The 19,814-nt window shown below is 45.0% G+C and overlaps 1 protein-coding gene across 2 annotated transcripts in view; it reads right to left on the bottom strand.

The window, feature by feature from the left end:
- Positions 1-16,335, bottom strand: part of MAP3K12 (mitogen-activated protein kinase kinase kinase 12) — a 108,417-nt gene extending 92,082 nt beyond the window's left edge. The window contains exon 1 of one of the 2 annotated variants that reach the window (XM_075591798.1): positions 15,805-16,335. The gene's annotated coding sequence lies outside the window, so the exon portion shown is untranslated. The remainder of the gene's footprint in view (positions 1-15,804) is intronic. The other variant, XM_075591796.1, reaches the window with a different exon arrangement.
- Between the last annotated feature and the right edge of the window lie 3,479 nt (positions 16,336-19,814).

Below are 19,814 nucleotides of genomic sequence, written 5' to 3'. Positions count from 1 at the left end.
CCTCCAGGCCCCTCTGTCATTCCTCCCCCCTCCTCCTCCAGCCCCCTGTCATTCTCCCCCTCCTCCTCCAGCCCCGTCATTCTCCCCCTCCTCCTCCAGCCCCCCCTCTGTCATTCTCCCCCTCCTCCTCCAGCCCCCTCTGTCATTCTCTCCCCCCTCCTCCTCCAACCCCTCTGTCATTCTCTCCCCCCTCCTCCTCCAGCCCCCTCTATCATTCTCTCCCCCCTCTTCCTCCAGCCCCCTCTGTCATTCCCTCCCCCTCCTCCTCCAGCCCCCTCTGTCATTCCCTCCCCCTCCTCCTCCAGCCCCGTCATTCTCTTCCCCCTCCTCCTCCACCCCCCTGTCTTTCTCTCCCTCCTCCTCCTCCAGGCCCCTCTGTCATTCTCTCCCCCCTCCTCCTCCAGCCCCCTCTGTCATTCCCTCCCCCTCCTCCTCCAGCCCCGTCATTCTCTTCCCCCTCCTCCTCCACTCCCCTCTGTCTTTCTCTCCCCTCTCCTCCTCCAGCCCTTCTGTCATTCCCTCCTCCTCCAGGCCCTTCTGTCATTCTCTTCTCCCCTCCTCCTCCAGCCCCCTCTGTTATTCTCCCCCTCCTCCTCCAGCCCCTTGTGTCATTCTCTCCCCCCTCCTCCTCCAGCCCCTTCTGTCATTCCCTCCCCCCTCCTCCTCCAGCCCCCTCTGTCAATCCTCCCCCTCCTCCTCCAGCCCCCTCTGTCATTCTCTCCCCCCTCCTCCTCAAGCCCGTCTGTCATTCTCTCCCCCTCCTCCTCCAGCCCTTCTGTCATTCTCTCCCCCCTCCTCCTCCAGCCCCCTGTCATTCTCTCCCCTCCTCCTCCAGCCCCCTCTGTCATTCTCTCCCCTCCTCCACCAGCCCCCTCTGTCATTCTCTCCCCTCCTCCTCCAGCCCCTCTGTCATTCCCTCTCCTCCTCCTCCAGCCCCCTCTGTCATTCCTCCCCCCTCCTCCTCCAGCCCCCTCTGTCACTCTCTCCCCCTCCTCCTCCAGCCCCTCTGTCATTCTCTCCCCCTCCTCCTCCAGCCCCCTCTGTCATTCCCTCCCCCCTCCTCCTCCAGCCCCTGTCATTCCCTCCCCTTCTCCTCCAGCCCCATGTCATTCCTCCCCCCTCCTCCAGCCCCCTCTGTCATTCTCTCCCCCTCCTCCTCCAGCCCCCTGTCATTCCCTCCCCTCCTCCTCCAGCCCCCTCTGTCATTCTCTCCCCCCTCCTCCTCCAGCCCCCTGTCATTCTCTCCCCCTCCTCCTCCAGCCCCTCTGTAATTCCCTCCCCTCCTCCTCCAGCCCCCTCTGTCATTCTCTCCCCCTCCTCCTCCAACCCCCTCTGTCATTCTCTCCCCCCTCCTCCTCCAGCCCCCTCTGTCATTCTCTCCCCCCTCCTCCTCCTCCCTTCTGTCATTCTCTCCCCCCTCCTCCTCCAGCCCCCTCTATTATTCTCTCCCCCCTCCTCCTCCAGCCCCTCTGTCATTCTCTCCCCCCTCCTCCTCCAGCCCCTCTGTCATTCTCTCCCCCCTCCTCCTCCAGCCCCTCTGTCATTCTCTCCCCCCTCCTCCTCCAGCCCCCCTCTGTCATTCTCTCCCCCCTCCTCCTCCAGCCCTCTGTCATTCTCTCCCTCTTCCTCCAGCCCCCACTGTCATTCTCTCCCCCCTTCCTCCAGCCCCCTCTGTCATTCCCTCCCCCCCTCCTCCTCCAGCCCCTCTGCCATTCCCTCCCCCCCTCCTCCCTAGCCCCCTCTGTCATTCCCCCCCTCCTCCTCCAGCCCCTCTGTCATTCTCTCCCTCCTCCTCCAGCCCGTCATTCCCTCCCCCCCTCCTCCTCCAGACCCCTCTGTCATTCCCCCTCCTCCTCCAGCCCCTCTGTCATTCCCTCCCCCCTCCTCCTCCAGCCCCCTCTGTCATTCTCCCCCTCCTCCTCCAGCCCCTCTGTCATTCTCTCCCCCTCCTCCCCCAGCCCTGTGTCATTCTCTTCCCCCCTCCTCCCCCAGCCCCCTCTGTCAGTCTCTCCCCCTCCTCCTCCAGCCCCTCTGTCATTCTCTCCCCCTCCTCCTTCAGCCCCCTCTGTCATCTGCCCCCTCTGCCATTCTCTCCCCCTCCTCCTCCAGCCCCTCTGTCATTCTCTTTCCCCTCCTCCCCCATTCTCTCCCCCTCCTCCTCCAGCCCCCTCTGTCATTCTCTTCCCCCTCCTCCCCCATTCTCTCCCCCTCCTCCTCCAGCCCCCTCTGTCATTCTCTTCCCTCCTCCCCCATTCTCCCCCCCTCCTCCTCCTCCAGCCCCCTCTGTCATTCTCTACCACCTCCTCCAGCCCCCTCTGTCATTCTCTTCCCCCTCCTCCAGCCCCCTCCAGCCCCCTCTGTCATTCTCTTCCCCCTCCTCCCCCATTATCTCCCCCTCCTCCTCCGGCCCCCTCTGTCATTCTCTCCCCCTCCTCCAGCCCCCTCTGTCATTCTCTTCCCCTCCTCCACCATTCTCTCCCCCTCCTCCTCCAGCCCCCTTTGTCAATCTCTTCCTCCTCCTCCTCCTCCAGCCCCCCGTAATTCTCTCCCCCCTCCTCCAGCCCCGTCATTCTCTTCCCCCCATCTCCCCCAGACTCTCTTCCTTTAATGTTTTTCTCTCTTCCTCTAGGCTCTCCCCTTTTCTGCTTCCCTCCTCATTCCTCCTCTAGCCAGTCCACTCTCTCTTCCCCATCTTCCAGTCCCCCAACCTTTTCCTTCAGCTCCTACTCCCTTCAGTGCTGTCTATATCCTGCTCCAGCATTTTCTCTGCCTCTTCCCATGCACCTCCATGTTTGCACCAGCCACATTTGCATGTATGCATTGGTGTAAGGCACATTAGACATTGCCTGGTATGCCAGGGACCAATCCAATCTAACCCGATATGTAGCCAGTTGCAAAAGTATGCAATTTCCCATTAAAATGACAGCAGTGTGGTGGAAGCCTCTTTGGCAATTAAGAGCTTAAGGCCGCGCGTATAGTGCCCGCAACGGTGACGCGACGGATGACATCACTCGTCACCGTTGCCACCCGCGAAAGTTGTATTTTGTTTTGTAGTGACGTCGCAAGCGACCTGGCCATTGATTGGTTCAGAGGCTGTCATGTGGCGACAGCCTCTGAAAAATCAAATTTGACCGGATACCAAATTTTTGGTCACTCGCCTGCAATATAAGCTTTTCGACAGCGACAATGCTTTTGTTTTGGAGCGCTGTTGCGTCGCCGCCACTATACTGTAAGCGCAGCCTAAGAGTCCTTCAGACCAGGGGAGCGCAGACTTTCCCCGCTGTCCCCCCTGCCGTCTCTCCTTCCCTCCTCACGCCCCCCTCCTTACCTTGTCTTCGGCGTGAAATCATGCCATGGGGTCACGTGACATCACGTGACCCCGTGGCCTCATTTGTCGGCGCGTTGCCATGGCGACGTGTCGCCGAAGACAAGGTAAGGGACGTTTGCAGAGGCCTCACGCGATCCCCAACATTCATTTAAATGCCTTGGGGGAAGAGCGCGGGACCTCTGCAACCGCCGCGCCCCCGCCTGAAAAATCTTGCGCGCCCCCCAGTTTGCGAACCCCTGATTTAGGCTGTGTGTCCACCAATGTCAGTGTAGGACGTACATTTCACTGCTTCTGTCTCGATTGGCTGTGTACAGTCAGAGCGACTTTTTGTGTTTCATTTGGAACACCAGATGTGAGCTAGTATTTTTATTGTTCTTTATCTGTAAAGCGCCAATAGAGTTACGTATATTACATAAACAGAATGGCATACCAAACAAGGACAAACATGCGCAATCAGATACAAGAGGTGAAAAGGGCCCTGCTCGTGAGAGCTTACAGTCTATTGCAGGGGGGAGATATACCTAAATGGGAAGGGGGGTAGGAGAGGGTAAATGCTTACTAATATATTGTAGGCGGATCCCTGGTATATTTTTACGATTGGTGAGTTATCTTACCATTTATTTATAAATACAATGTGGATGATATGTATACCTTGAGAAAGTGCTTCTTTTAGCGTGAAACGCGTTGGTAGGCCAACGCCATTGCTATTTTTTGTCCTATGACCATTTATTAAATATTTTTCTATTGAGAACGCACTTTCCTTTTCATGATTTTTTTCTGATATTTGGATGCCAACAGTTGTACTCTGTTACTCTGCATACTTCTGTATCTAGTAGTATAATAAGTATTATAATAAGATAATACTGACTGAAATTTTTTTATTATTTAAATTTCTAATGCGTCCACTTTCTCACTCTCTCCTCATCCCCCTTTTCCCCCTCTCATCTCCTCTCCCCCATCCTATCATCCTCCCCCACATCCTCTCTCACCCCTGCATCCTCTCTAATCCCCTCTCCTCCTTCTGTCTCATCCCCTCCTTCTCTCTCACCCTCTCCTCCACTCTCACCCCTCTCCTCCTTGTCTTTCACCCCCTTTCTTCCTCTCTCAACCCTCTCCTCCTCTCTCACCGCTCTCCTCCTCTCCTCTCGTCCCCTGTCCTCCTGCTCCTCTCACTGCCTCTCCTCCTCCTCTCACCGCCTCTCCTCCTCCTCTCACCCCCTCTCTTCCTCCTCTCACCCCCTCTCTTCCTCCTCTCACCACCTTAACAATGTCTACCTGGCTTCGGTGGAGGAGGAAAGCAGGAGAGGAGAACGGCAGGAGTGGAACAGGGTGGTAGCAGAGGAGGGCGGCGGGAGAAGAGGACGGAGGACCGCCAGAGTGGAGCGGGGCAGCAGAGGAGTTGAACAGCGAGAGAGAAGCAGGGCAGCCCAGGACGGCCAGGGAGAAACTCCACAGCTGGTCCCAATAGAGTTAGTGGCTGTTAGGGGTATGCCAGATAGGTTTCCTTGAAAAAGTGAGTTTTCAGGGAGTTTTTAAATGTCTGAAACCTGGGGGAGAGTCTGATGGTGTGTGGTAGGGAATTACAGAATGGGGGCAGCATGAGAGACTTCTTGTAGGCGGGAGTGAGAGGAGGAAAGACGGATGTCATGGGCAGAACACGTAGAGGGCGTTTAGGGATATATTTAGGGATGAGAGCTGAGATGTAAGTGGGGAAGTGTAGTTAAGAGCTTTGTAAATCAGAGCTAGGATGTTAGATTTGATTCTAGAGAACATGGGAAGCCAGTGTAGGTATCTGTAGAGTGGAGCAGCAGAAGTGGAGCGGTGAGTGAGGTAGACGAGTCCGACAGCAGCAGCTTGAATGGATTGGAGTTGGGACAGGTGGACAAGGGGAAGGCCAACTAGGAGAAGGTTGCATAAGCCAAGACAGGACAAGATGAGTGAGTGAATTAGGATTTTAGTTGAGTCATGAGTGAGAATAGGGCATATTCTAGCGATATTTCGGAGGTGGAGACATTAGGACTTAGTGAGGGATTGAATGTGAAGAATTAAGGAGAGTGCAGAGTCACAGATGCGTTTGTGGTATTATTGACAGTGAGGGAGAGTTTGGGTGTAGGGGTGGCAGTGGAAGGGGGAAAGAATATTTGTTCCATGTTGGACATGTTAAGTTTCAGGTATCGATTGGGCATCCAGGAGGAGATTGCAAATAGACAGTTGGTGACATGGGACAAGAGAGAGGGGGAAAGGCCAGGAGAAGAGAGGCAAATGTGGGTGTCATTGGCATGGAGATTATACTGAAAGCCAAAAGATTGCATTAGTTCACCAAGAGAAGAGGTGAGGCGAGAACAGAGTGAGAATAGCAGAGGGCCAAGGACAGAGTGAGAATAGCAGAGGGTCAAGGACAGAGCGAGAATAGCAGAGGGCCAAGGACAGAGCGAGAATAGCAGAGGGCCAAGGACAGAGCGAGAATAGCAGAGGGCCAAGGACAGAGCGAGAATAGCAGAGGGCCAAGGACAGAGCGAGAATAGCAGAGGGCCAAGGACAGAGCGAGAATAGCAGAGGGCCAAGGACAGAGCGAGAATAGCAGAAGGCCAAGGACAGAGCCTTGCAGAACCCTGACAGAATGAGGGAGTGAAGAGGCGGTGACACCGGAGGAGGAACACTGAAAGAGCGGTAGACATGAACCAGGAGAGGGCTGCTTTTTTTAATATATATATTTGATGAAGGATGGAAAGTTGAATGAGTGGCTTATTGACTAACATCATGTCACAGGTGAAAAAAGTACTTTTTAATGTCTTTTATATCTGAGTATTTATTCACTTTTTATTTGGAAATAACCGGTCATACCGTATTCATTGAACTTTTGTGTTCATTTTTATCTCCTTGATTTTGCAAAAATGTTTCCGGGATTTTCTAGGTCCATCTGACAGTTTGAACTAACACATCAAATATTGTTTACATTCATCCAAAAATGGCGCACGTTGCGTAGTTTTGTCTGCGTCACTTTTCCTCTGCTTGTGCCAGTGATTTGAGGAGTGTTATTTGAAGCAGGTAGGGGAGGAGTTGCTTAGTGGAATAGATGTATTAAACAGGCCGGTTTTTTTCCCCCCTTCATTTTTTTCAGACAGAATTGAAGCAGGGGGTCTCCGGAGCTGAACCCCCATTAATTTCAGCTCCGGGAACCCCCTGATTCCGGATATACTCACCTCTGTATGTGGCGCCCCTCCAGGGTTCAATATGTAGCTGTGACATTATCCGGTACGGCTCTTCCTATTGGCCCATGTGATGTGGAAGATGAAAACTGCAGGAGATACCGGCAACCCCTTCGGAGGTAAGAATCTCTGGGAGCAGGGGGTCCCCTGAGCTCAAATTAATGGGGTTCAGCTACAGAGACCCCCTTGCTTCAAAAACCTGTATTAAAAAAAAATAAAAAAGAAAACGGCTTGGATTGCTCCTATAAAGTGAGTGTCAGTGAAGGGAACCGGTTTTCATCAATTCCATCCTCCAAGTTTGAGGTTCATTAACCTCTTTGCTTAAGAGATGTGACAACAAGCTTTATACAAATGCCTCAGGCACTAATTGACACAGAAAAACACTTTTGCTCTGTGTTTTAGAGCACATTGCACCATACCCTCCTTTATCTTCTTAATGTAGTTATGCTCTGACTGAAGAATGCAGGGGATTGTGAGGCTACAATAAGGAATATTAGAAATAACACATTTACTATTGTGATACATGTCATTTATTTATGCAGTAGTTCTGCAATTTTATTTTGGCAAATGTAGGTACACTTATATTGCATAAATATATAACACTGTCTGCAGCTTTATATAATTACACATTTAAAGCAATCTATCCTTATTTTCACAATTCACCAATCCAACCGCATATAAAATGTAATACAGTTTATACACATGTGTAATATAGATGTACAGGCAGTCCTCGGTTATCCGACACAATGCGTTACTCAAAATGTCGTTGTAAAGTGAAACGTTGTAAAGCGAAACACGTTTTCCCATAGGAACACTGTTTAAATGAAAGGTTCCGTTCCTGAAGGTATTTTTAACACTAAAATACACCAAATATTTTACACAGGCAATAAGATATGCAGCACACACATAAATTATATAGTGTTTTACTGTATTATATATATAATATAACATAATAAATAATATATTATATAGTATAATATAATATTATATATATGCTCTTACGATGCTTTGCAACGTTGTTTATGTGTATTTGTGTATATATATATATATACACACACACACATGCAGATAAACAACGTTGCAAAGCATCGTAAGAGCGTTGGATAAGCCATTTTGGTGTTGTATAAATGAACATAGGTATGCATTGCATAGCGTTGGATAAGCCATTCGTTGTTAAACGAAGCGTTGTAAAACGAGGACTGCCTGTATATGTAATGTATTTACAAACACAAAAGCCCTTCAATGAGTATAGACCATTAAAAAGAACTAAACAGAAAAACACAAAAATCATATTAAAAACAATACTCGAGACTACCAGGATGCTCCTGGGAAAAGGACAGCACGTGCTGGGAATCAATACAGTATAAACAAAAAACGTATAGTACACAAAGTATAGTACAAGAAAGAGATGGTTGAATTTCTTCGCACCATCATAGCAAGTGACTAAAGTTTTGGCCAGCATTTTGGCTCCCCCCGATGAATGATAACTGCTGGCCGAAACCTTGTCACTTGCTCTGATGGTGTGAAGAAATTCAAGCATGTCTTGCTTGCACTATAATTTGGATGCCATATAATTTTGTTTCATACTTCAACAAGGGTAGTACAGTAAGTGTGACTGAGCAATTAAATGTCAGAGCTTACTGTATATCATAAAACGCTATGGGACCTATGGAGATTATGTATCAAGGTTTCCCGGCTGCAAATCCGGGGCAAAATAGGAGTGCACTAAAGTTATCAAACGCTTCCTATCGGACCTTTTTCTTTAGTATATCTGGTGCACTTTACCTGCTTTGATATATAACCCCTTGTGTATCAATACAGAGAAAAGTATAGTATGTATTGGATCACTGGCCTATTTTCCTGCGGACAATTTCTTCAAATGTAAAAAAAAGGATATTTGTACATCTGAAGGGTGAAGTATCAAAGCAAATTTGGAGAAAAACTTAACACAAATGACTTTCATCTTCCATTAATGTATCAAGGTCTTTGCTCCAATTTTTGCGATGTGCCTCGGGTGGCACCTTGGGAAGTGACAATAGGAGTTAGGGAAGAGTAAGATGGACCCACAGATTATAATGAGATGTGTCAAACTATGTGTCTCTGTGCATCACTTTTCTCCTTTTTTTTTTTTACATTTGATGCAAGCTCAGCCAGAAAGTGGAGCAGTGCATCAAAACACACTTCAGTGCACTTTGTTTACGTTGATCCACAAACCTGTGGTGCTGATCTGAGCAAGAGGGACATGCCACCCAACATTTGGGTGATTTTTTGAGGCAGAATGAAGGGAGAAAAAGAGACACACAGAGGTACATAATTGGACCCAATTCATTATAATCTATGCGTCATATAACTCCTCCTGCTGACACTCCCCAAATCCCAAGATGATGCACATGGGACATATTGGAATAAAGACATTACTATATTGATGCTAAGAAGTGATCACTCTGTGCCAATTTTACTCTAAAATAACCTCACTATGAAGACCCTTTGATAGCTATACTTTCAGATGGTGTTTGTAAGCTCTTTGACCTCGTCCCCACTGCTCGCGGCTGCGCATACTACGGCGTGAGCGCCGCAAGCAAGATATGGCCGTGTATGGGGCCGGCCCCAGTCACTACCTGCGCGAGCCTGCAGAAAGCGCGATGCGTGACCGCATTTTGAGAAGACAAGAATTTTTGTCTTTTCATGCGGCGATGGCGTCACGTGGTTTTCTGTTAACCAATGAGAGCGATGATGTTTTAAAGCCAATCAGAGTGAAGTAAATTTCAACCCATGAGAGAGGATGTGACGTCATGGCCGCGCCCCCTCTTTGCATGTCCCATCGCGGAAGTGAGTGTGAGTAGGTGAGTCCACTGATCGCAGCTTTTACCGCGTGCACGCGCCGCCACGGGCTCCGACGCATGCGTCTACGTGCTCACTGGGGCCGTCGCTTAAGTTTGAAAATGGGAAGTACCTCTAAAGAGAAGACTTATTTACAATGGGGATGCTGCATGGAGGAGGGCTGCTAGTGACCAGGTGATCAGACATTTCTGATAATTAACTAGGAAAGGGGGCAATGATAAGACAAAGGGCAGTAAATTCATATAGAGGGGCCGATTCACTAAGCTCCGTTAAGTGGCTTTAAGAGCGCAAAGTACCCTTTAAGCCCGATAGGGCTGCAGTGCGATTCATTAAGCAGTGATAACTGCGCTTTATCGCTCTTAAAAGGGCTTTTTTCAGCCCTCGGTGCAAAATGCGCACGATCAGGCTATTGCGCTGCTTTTTGCCAGTACAGGAGATTCACTAAGCAGCGTTAAGTGAATCGGCCTTAAAAAACACGCCTGACAAACGCGCCAGCTAAAGGCAGGCGCAAAAGGAGCTGGACTTAGAAAAATTTTCTTTGTTTACCTTTTTGCAGGCACACCATCCATACAACAGGCCCGCGGATGTCCCCGGCTGACCCCGTGGGGGTCCCCGGGTAATCCCCGCGGGACTACGGGGGTATGTCGTCTCATTTTGAAGCCAGATGTCGAGGAGGAAGGACCTCCCGAAGAAGAAGAACAGCAGGGCGTGGCAGATGAAGAAAAGAAGACCCGGAACAAGACAGATGAAGACGGAGAAGACAGATGAAGACCCCCGCTATGGATTACAAATAGAAGAAAGAAGACAAACCAAAGAAATGTATGTTATGTTACTTTTACAGGTTTTTTTACTTTTTTTTCATGTCATCCATTTTTTTTTTGTATGTCCATTTATTGGCCCTGAATTTATGTCTGTCACTGGACATACATACATACAGGGACAGTCACTGGATGTATTGTATGTTTAAATTGTTTTTTTTATGCTCTTTTATTGCACCTGTATGTATGTATGTAAACTATAGATGGACATACATACAGGTATAATAAAAACTTGTTTGCATAATGTTTGCTTGCCTTGTTTTCATGTTTTTTTAATTGGAAATTGCTGCTTTGTGTAAAAATGTGTTTGTAATGTACATGTTATTTTTTCTAAGGTTATTTTAAAGGCTGGTTGCAATAGATTATTTATTTGGCTTATTTTTGGAATTTAGATTTAGTCACATGGTGGTTACTTTGGCATAGATTATTTTTCAGAATGGTTTGTTTTTAGGATTTGAACTGTGTAATTGATTTTGATTGTAATTGACTTGAGATTGGATTAATTAATTGATGGTAATTTAAATCTGTTGATTTGCTTTGTTTGTATTTAATGATTGGTTTGTACAGTATCTTGTTTGGAATAGTTTATTTGATTTTGATCATTGCTTGGCAAAGTATACATAATGCACAGATTAATTGTATCATGTACACATTGTCAAATTGAGCGTTTTTATTAGCATTTCTTAGATATTTATTTGGCTTGGTGCTGTTTGATATTTGGAGATATTTGTATTTCGGCATGTATATCCTTAACCATTTATTTGTATATTGGTTAATCATGCATATATATATATATACACACACATGATGAAGCCACTGTACACATAAATGGGTGAAGGGTGGGTATCGGGTCAGGGTGGCTTAACTCCTTCATGACTGTAGCGGTTAATAACCGCTAAGGTGATTAAGGGGTTAGGGGACATTAGATTGGCTCTTTTTATTCTTGTGTATATTTTTCAGCACCCAAGTGTATGGACGGTGATGAAGATGAGGATGGCCATCATCGTGGGTGCCGAACAAGGGTGAGTACAAAATGTATTTATTTTATTTATTGTGATTAATGTATTTTTCATGGGCAAATGCATTATTATCTATATGTGGATAATAGTAATTTTGCCCATTACTGTAGTGTGTATGTGTTAGGGGGCGGGGGGGATGTGTGTTGTATATTGCAATGTTTATTGGGGGCAATTGTCCCCAATAAACATGCTATTATAACTTAACCCCGTCATTGCCTTAGCGGATAGCCGCTAAGGCAATGAAGCTGCTTTAATGTATTTTTATTAATAGTGTGCGGGAGCAGGGGGTCCCCTGAGCTGAACCGCATTGATTTGTGGCTCAGGGACCCCCTGCTTCCCGAGTTACAGTCCCCGGTAAGGGGCATCGGATGCCAGTGTCGTCGCCATTTTTATAGAGCCCACGTCGCGTCTTGGACGCTATAAAGATGGCGCCGACACTGGCCTCCGATGCCCCATACCGGGGCCTGTAACTCAGGAAGCAGGGGGTCTCTGAGGCAGAAATCAATGCGGTTCAGCTCAGGGGACCCCCTGCTCCCGCACACTATTAATAAAAATACATTAAAGCAGCTTCATTGCCTTAGCGGCTATCCGCTACGGTAATGAATTATTATTTATTGGTATTGGTGTTTTAATACTAGTGTAGATGTGTAGGGGGTCTCCTGAGCTGAACCACATTGGTTTCAGCCTCGGGACCCCCTGCTTCAGGAGATACAGGCCCATTTACATTCTGCAGGGGATACCGGCACCCCATAACGGGGCCTGTATCTCCTGAAGTATGGGGTTCCCGGACCTGAAACCAATGCGGTTCAGCTCAGGAGACCCCCTGCACATGTACACTAGTATTAAAAATCATATTTGTACAGCACGATCGCCTGTAAGAGCCGTGCATTGAGACGCAGCGTCTCCATGCAGTTCTTACAGGCTGCTTTGTTTATATCAGTTATCGTGCTATCTAACTTTAAGCACGATAGCAGGGGGGGAAGAAGGTGCTCGCGCGATATGGCCCTTTTTGGCAAGGCAGGATGCAAACGCGCCAAACAGACTTAGTGAATAGCGCTTTTGGCTTCACCCCTTTGCCCCCGAGCGATGTAACCCATTTCAGCGCTAATTAACGGAGCTTAGTGAATCGGCCCCATAGAATTAAACTCCATGACCTATCCTCGTGGTTTCAGCAGAAGCACTACACACACATACAACACACACATATATATACATACACAAACACACACACACACACATACATACATACATACATACTGTACATATATATCCTACTTTCTTTTGTCTTCACCTGATGTTTTACACAACTGCACAAGGATACATCCTGAATTTCTATGTACTCCATTACAATTCCCTAGGAATTAAAATTCCATTGCCAGGTGGCTGTGTCCTCACTGCTGTGATGTAAAAATGTCTATTATTTTATTTTAGATTTTGTGTTGTTTATACAGTAATTACATATACATGTTCAACATTTCGAGGCTATGTTTTACAGAAGGGTGTAGAATGACTTTGTTGGCAAATGGAAAAATGCTGTTGGCTTTGGTAGTAACCCAACTCTTCATGGTAAAATGACCTTAGAAAATACACATACTGTACATACATAATATATAGATCATCCCCCTTGAGAAAGGGCTCTTAGAGCCTGAAACGCGTAGGAGGTTGTGTGTTTTTGTACTTTGTTTGTCCTTTTTTCATTTTTATGTAGTTGAATAAATGTTTTTAATCCTCCCTATCTGGTGAGCTGAAGGTGCTTTTCGGACGTTGCAGTCTTTTGCCAATCCATTTCCATATATATATACAGATGTAGCCAGCTTTATTTTATCTACTGATAATGCAGACCGTCACAGAGATTTCATAGGGTTCAATGGCAGTGATAACGCAGAATATGCCACCTGGAGCTATAACTGTGGCTACATCGGTGTATACTGTATATAAGATATCCCACAGTCTTCTAATATCCAATAAGAGTATCTTCCCATACTATAAGAGGAACTTAGGCAGCAGTAGGGTAGACTTTGCCAATCATTCCTTGGTTCTCTATTCTTCTCTGATAGAGGGGTTAGCATTGCATTACCTTTCTATGCCTGTAATATCAATCTATTATTGTCCAAGGGAAACAAGAGGCGAAATAGATAACATTTTGGGGGTTAGAAATGAATATACTTAATAATCTTATGCCAGAATGTATTTCCTTGCATGACCCCAATGACCACAGATAGGTTAACCAGATGGAGTTTTGGGATTTGCAAGTGTATGGAGATACTCAACACTTGTATACATGACAACGAGTCTATTTTGAGGGATGTAAAATAAAAAATAAAAAAAAACCTGCTGGCAAACCTAATTGATGTAGTAAGAAGGTACTCCTGATAAAATGTTTACGTGAGATTATGGTTGGAGTAATATCATCGCTCAGGGAGGATCTCCCATCCCAGCTGTTTTAAACCCTTCTAGGCTTTCATATTACGTGTCACTTAATGTTTATTACTAATAATCAATTAGCATTGATCCCAGACTGTAAGTGCTCAGCATTTCTGCCTTTGGACAAATAAATACACATAAATTACTATCTCCACAGAGAACAACATTCAGAAAAAGTGCACAGTCTAAGCCCTAAATGAACATAAATACATTGTTGGAGACACGGTCATGCTCATCTTACATTAAGATAGTCACATAAACATTGTCAGCATTACATATACATAGATGTGATGTACACTGCATGAATACACGTATATAACATATCATGCACACTGTCTACATGTGTACACATTGCCCTATAATACAAGAAACACATAAAGCACAATATACCATTCCAGCGCTGTATACAATTAAATGGAATTTCAGGAACACTGCCAGCAAGACATACACAATGTGTTGTGCTGCATACACTACCAGTACTAAATACATATAAATAAAGCTCTACTAGAAATATATATAAATACATATGTATCTCCAGTCCCATAAATGCAAAAAATAACCTTCACATATATTCACAGGACACAAAAAAAACTATTAATACAGCTCAGAGTATACAGCAAGTAATATTGAAATATTCAAATGCCAGATACACAAGTAAACATAACACAACCAAATATACCCCATTCCCACCATTAGTCCCACAAACACATACTGTATATACAGCGATTTGAAAATAATGCATGCACTTTACATTAACATCGATACAGTGTGTATATTAACAAAGCACTGGCACAGTGCCGCACACAATAAGTGAGACAACGAGGTTAGCCTTCAACTCATTAGTATATGTAACCTCAGGAGGGTGATATTGTAGCCCCCACCAGTATGTTTAAAATGTGCTGATTTTTAGTGCTTTTTTTTAATTTGGTACTGAAATGTTCGTTAATTTATGCCTAATATTGATATAATTTGTAAGTCTTACAAATAGTACTTTTAATTTTTGACTTAAGATGCCCATGCACGAGAAGTGGCTCTGGCCTGCTCACCATTGCCTGACCCAGTTCAGTGCCAATCGGCCTTCCAAGATCGTGCAGTCAGTGGACTGATGCACGCACAGAGGTATAGAACTCCTGACTGCGTTACCACACCCCCTAATCTTATGATGAGTCACTACTGCCCCTTAATGTCCAATTCAGGGACTGCAGCACCAATCTAAAGATATACAGTATACACAAGAGAAAACAGGTTCATAGTCATAGAGCATCACATCACTTCGTGTAATAGAGAAATGGTTAATCTTTTTGTGGGTTGAAAAGTATTACCTTGTCCCCACGTTATAAATGTATGAATTGTCTATCTATCTGTTAACCTGATGATGCGTGTTTATCTGTTTACCAATCTTTCATTCATATATTGGTTGCACCATCTGTTTACCTATAAATCCTTATTTCTCACGCTGAACTATGCATCTATCCATCATCCATAACACGCACATTAATCTATGTACAGTATCTATCTATCCATCCATATAACCCTATAGAATTGTCCTTCCATCTTGGTGTACCTCTACTAGTAACCTTGAGCCAATCTTATTATCGTCTAACTTGCTATTTCCCTATGTATGTATCTGCTACCTTATTGCGATTTCACCCAACCATCATCTCTGCAGCACAATGTGTTTTTCTTTGGTTTGTGTATTTGTTGGAGATGTGTAGAGGGGGATTAATCTGATTCTTCCTTTCTTTCTCTCTCTGGTTGCTTTCTCTTCTTTCCTCCCTTCCTCTGTTTTTCTGCCTCAGTGGATGTCTCTCTTCTGCTGCATCAGTTCTGCTTGTTCTTTCTGTGTATTTATCCATATCAGTGCTCAGGTCAGTTGATCAGCATTGTGTGTGTCAGTGTTTATGTGGATGTGTGTCTGCAGCAGATCCACACTGACACACAAAGTCATCATTCCCAAAGGCCCATCACTCAACCTGAGAACAACACCATTTTTTTCCCGGAGAGAAGCAGCAGTAAGCACTAATCAAATAAATCAGAAATAGATCAGATGAACACCCAGCCATCTTACAGGTAGAGAGGAACCCAAGCAGAGGCAGACATAGACATGGAGGCATACGTGACGTACACACAGATTTTGCACTCTAGCAGTTACAGCATCCTCTCACCTTCTCAAGCACAGCTGTCTACAGCGATCTCTCAGCCTGTCTCCCCCAGGTCCTCTGCGTGTGTCTCAACCTTCACAATAGTGTAGGAGGCTGCTGTCCCCAGGGCCTCCTCTCCTCCTGTCACAGCTACTGCCCAGTCCTCATCTGGCTAATTTCAGTCTCTGGGAGACAGAGGGCTGGAGAGAGGTATGAGGGGGATGGGGGTAATGAAACCCTTAATTCTCCCCCCTGCTAGCACTGACCGAGCCCTGTGATGCACTGCACGGATTCTGTGGGTGTGGGATGGATGGAGGAGGCTGTTTCTTGTGTTGATGGAGGAGGACCACAAAGAAGTATCCTCCCACTCCTCCTCACATCCCCACGGAGGTCAGTCACGCCCTGAGCTCAGCACGGTACTGGTTCAGGATGGAAGCCGATTAACCCTGTTCAGGACCAAGGACAGCAGCAGAACAGTCAAGGGGATAATGGAGTTCTGCTGGTTCCAGCGTTGTGTGGAGAGCAAGAATGGGTTATTGTTCTGCTGATTCCTGTTGAATGGAAGAGGTTAATACAAATCACTGTTTCTAGCAAAGCAGAGTGTAATGGAACCGTGTTCTGCACATCATACTAAGACAACTCTTGATAACAAGAGCAATACTGTAGAGCAGTGGCTGATGAAATACCATCAAGGAGGTATGCTCAGCTTGTAAGGCAAGGAGAAAATAAATCATGCTCCTTCAGCCTTCATCAGAAAGAGGATTAATTGGTGGTTACTCTGTAGATCTTTCTGGCAGAGAAAATAATAATGGAGTAATGCTTTTAGAGCTTTTAGACATATCACTCAAAGGGCATTCCTAGCGTCTAGATTAGAGGTGCGAAGTCCAAAGCAGTGAGAGGGTTAATATGGCAAAGCCCTGCCGGTCTGAGCTATTTGTAACCTGATCAGGAAAGTAAAGATTCCTAATGGCCTAAGTGGTTTGGAGACAGATGTGCCCAACATAAAGGAGGAAGGCGATTCCATAGCAAGGATCTACTGGACCCACACATTGTCAATTGTCAATCAAATATGACCCAGGGTTGCAAATAATCTGGCCAAAAATGTCACTATGGGGACTAGATGTATCAAAGTCTGCAAATGGCAAACAAATAATACCAGATTTTTCAAACAAAAATTTGAAAGCAACAGAATGGGACATGACAAAAAAAATTTTTTTACTTGAAATATGTTTTGTTTTACTGATTTAACGTTTTTGGAACTGTGGGTAAAAGGGGTTCTTTAAGTTATGGGTCCTTTTCCTTCTATATATTTGAGCACTAGTCTGTTTAATCAGCATCCGGGACAATTAAGTAGTCATTTTAATCCCTGCAGGGGCTAGATGGCAGAGCAGACCAGGAAAAACCCCCAATTGTTCTGAAATACAGTGGTTTATTGCATGAGCACTTGTGCAATGGTACAGTGGTGAAAGTATGGAACAGCCTCCCAGTAGAAGCGGATGGGGTAGATATAGAATGGAATTTATCAATGCATCTAATAGACATGTCATCTTAGGTGTTGGAAAAGATAGAATAAAGCTAGAGTAGCTACACAAAGGGGGAAAGAGGTTGTATATACACAATTAGCATAAGGCTAAGGTCATGTACATGCTTACCTGTGTGCATGTGTCTATGTGTGTGAAAGAGGTTAACAATAACTAGCCTCCCAGTTGTTTTACTCACCTCCCTGCAGGGCACTAAATGTGCACTCCCACCTCCCCAAAAAGTCACACTACACCCCAATTATGCTTCCACCACCAGGAGTCCTAGGTCCCCTCGTTTCTACCAGAAAAATACACAAACTAAACAAAAACCCAATTATTAAAATGTGTACAGTACATACTGTAAATGAAGACAATCTCTTCAGAATGTAATAGGTTCAATTAGAGCTCAAAGAGTGTAATTACATTTTAGATTTAATTTTACAAAAGGCATACACAAAGAAATTACAAAATTACATACAGCATAGGGTCTGACAGTATATACAGTATATATATATATATATATACAATATACAATACCATCAATAGGTAATAAGGCAACAGCACTCAGCAATTCAAAATAAAGAACTATATTTTAAAACAGGTATACTTGCACAATTCAACGTTTCGATCCCGGAGACAGATCTTTATCAAGGGGAGTGCACTTTTTGAATTGCTGAGTGCTGTTACCTTATTACCTATTGATGGTAGCTTTTGGTGTGCAGGATATTTTTCTACCATATATATATAATATATATATCCCCCATCCCTTTTTTTCCCCCTTTTGTTTCTTTGAGAGAGAGAGAGAGAAAAAGAGAGAGAGAGAGAGAGAGAGAGAGAGAGAGAGAGAGAGAGAGAGAGAGAGAGAGAGAGAGAGAGAGAGAGAGAGAGAGAGAGAGAGAGAGAGAGAGAGAGAGATAGAGAGAGATTAAATGGAAAACATTTATATTACTGTTTGCAGATCTGCCTTGTGAGGTTCGGGCCACAAACTCTTAGGGGCCCATTCTATAAGCCTCGATAAGCCACTTATAGCGAGGCCTTTTTAGCCAATAGGCCTACTGCTATTCTGTAAGCCTCGATAAGTGGGCAATAAAGGCATGTATCGATAAAGCAATAAAGTGAGCCCTGTCCCACAATTTCTTCTCTTTTCCAAATGGATGTAGTTGTCCCTCTGCTGCTCCTATTCTCCCCTGATCAGCAGAGCAAATTCAGGCAGACAAAAAAACAAAAAAGTGCGCAAGAGAAACAACGAAAACAAAATTAGTAAAGCTTCAATAAAATTTATATAAAAAAGGAACATACATCACTTACAATAAAACAGATCAAGTAGATCTAAAAATCCGCTCATCAACAGAGGGTCAGGCCCGGCAGATCCAGGACTCCGTGATATGAAGTTCCAGTTGGTAAAGGGAATGAGCTGTCTGACCCGCAGATGGTTAGAAGCGAGGAATGCAGCCCAAAATAGGCATCCTCGTTTGAGAGTGTGGATGGCAGCATTCAGGTACTCCGTCGTCACGGAGTTGCGTAGCTGCGGAGTGACCTCCCCGCAACGTGTTTCGCGTCAGAATGACGTTTCATCAGGGGGTTGGTCTTCACTGTCCCAAGGCTTTGTTGAAGTACTAAAGCAAAATATCGTTCCCACAAGCCTATTGGGGCACCATAATGTTTATTCTAAATCCTCCAATCAGTTGCTAAACTTGCTAAACAGAAGGGAAACACTTGCAATCACGTACAGCTGACATAACTTACGATGCCATAAAGCTGACATAACAACAATGAAAAACGACCACACTCAAAACTAAAGCTGAAGCTAACATAACTAACAATGCATAAAGCTTACATAACAACAATAAATGCAACCACACTCAAAACAAAAACTACATATGAAACTAATACAAATGAGAACTTTTAAAACATTGATATGTTTTAAAAGTTCATCAATGTGATTATTCTTTTTGTGCATCATCATTTGTCATTTGAATTAGTTTCATATGTAGTTTTTGTTTTGAGTGTGGTTGCGTTTATTATTGTTATGTCGGCTTAATGCATTGTAAGTTATGTTAGCTTCAGCTTTAGTTTATTCATGAGGAAAGCAACAGGAATGTAGTTATTTTCTACAACAAAAGAATACAATTCCCTTTTGACAACAACAATGTATTCTAAATAGTATCCGGTTCATTTTGGAACATTAGTATTTTAATTTCAATAACCAGTTTTATTTGCAAACTGAGGGCACTGCCGTGGGCACTGCCGTGGGCACTGCCGTGGGCACTGCCGTGGGCACACGCTTTGCCCCTTATTATGCATATTTACTGATGGGGTACTGGTAACAAACTAACATTTGGACTAACAACCCATATCTGGATAATATCTATTTTAGGCGCTTTATAGATGATATATTGATCATTTGGCTGGGGAATGAGGATAGTCTGCAGTTATTTAAGGATCATATGGGTATTCATAATCTAAATCTAACATCTACTTTTAATTCAGATCCGAGATTAACACACTACCTTG

Source organism: Ascaphus truei, chromosome 3 (genome assembly GCF_040206685.1).
Source record: "Ascaphus truei isolate aAscTru1 chromosome 3, aAscTru1.hap1, whole genome shotgun sequence".
NCBI lineage: Eukaryota > Metazoa > Chordata > Amphibia > Anura > Ascaphidae > Ascaphus > Ascaphus truei.
This window is presented reverse-complemented; position numbering and strand designations above follow the sequence as displayed.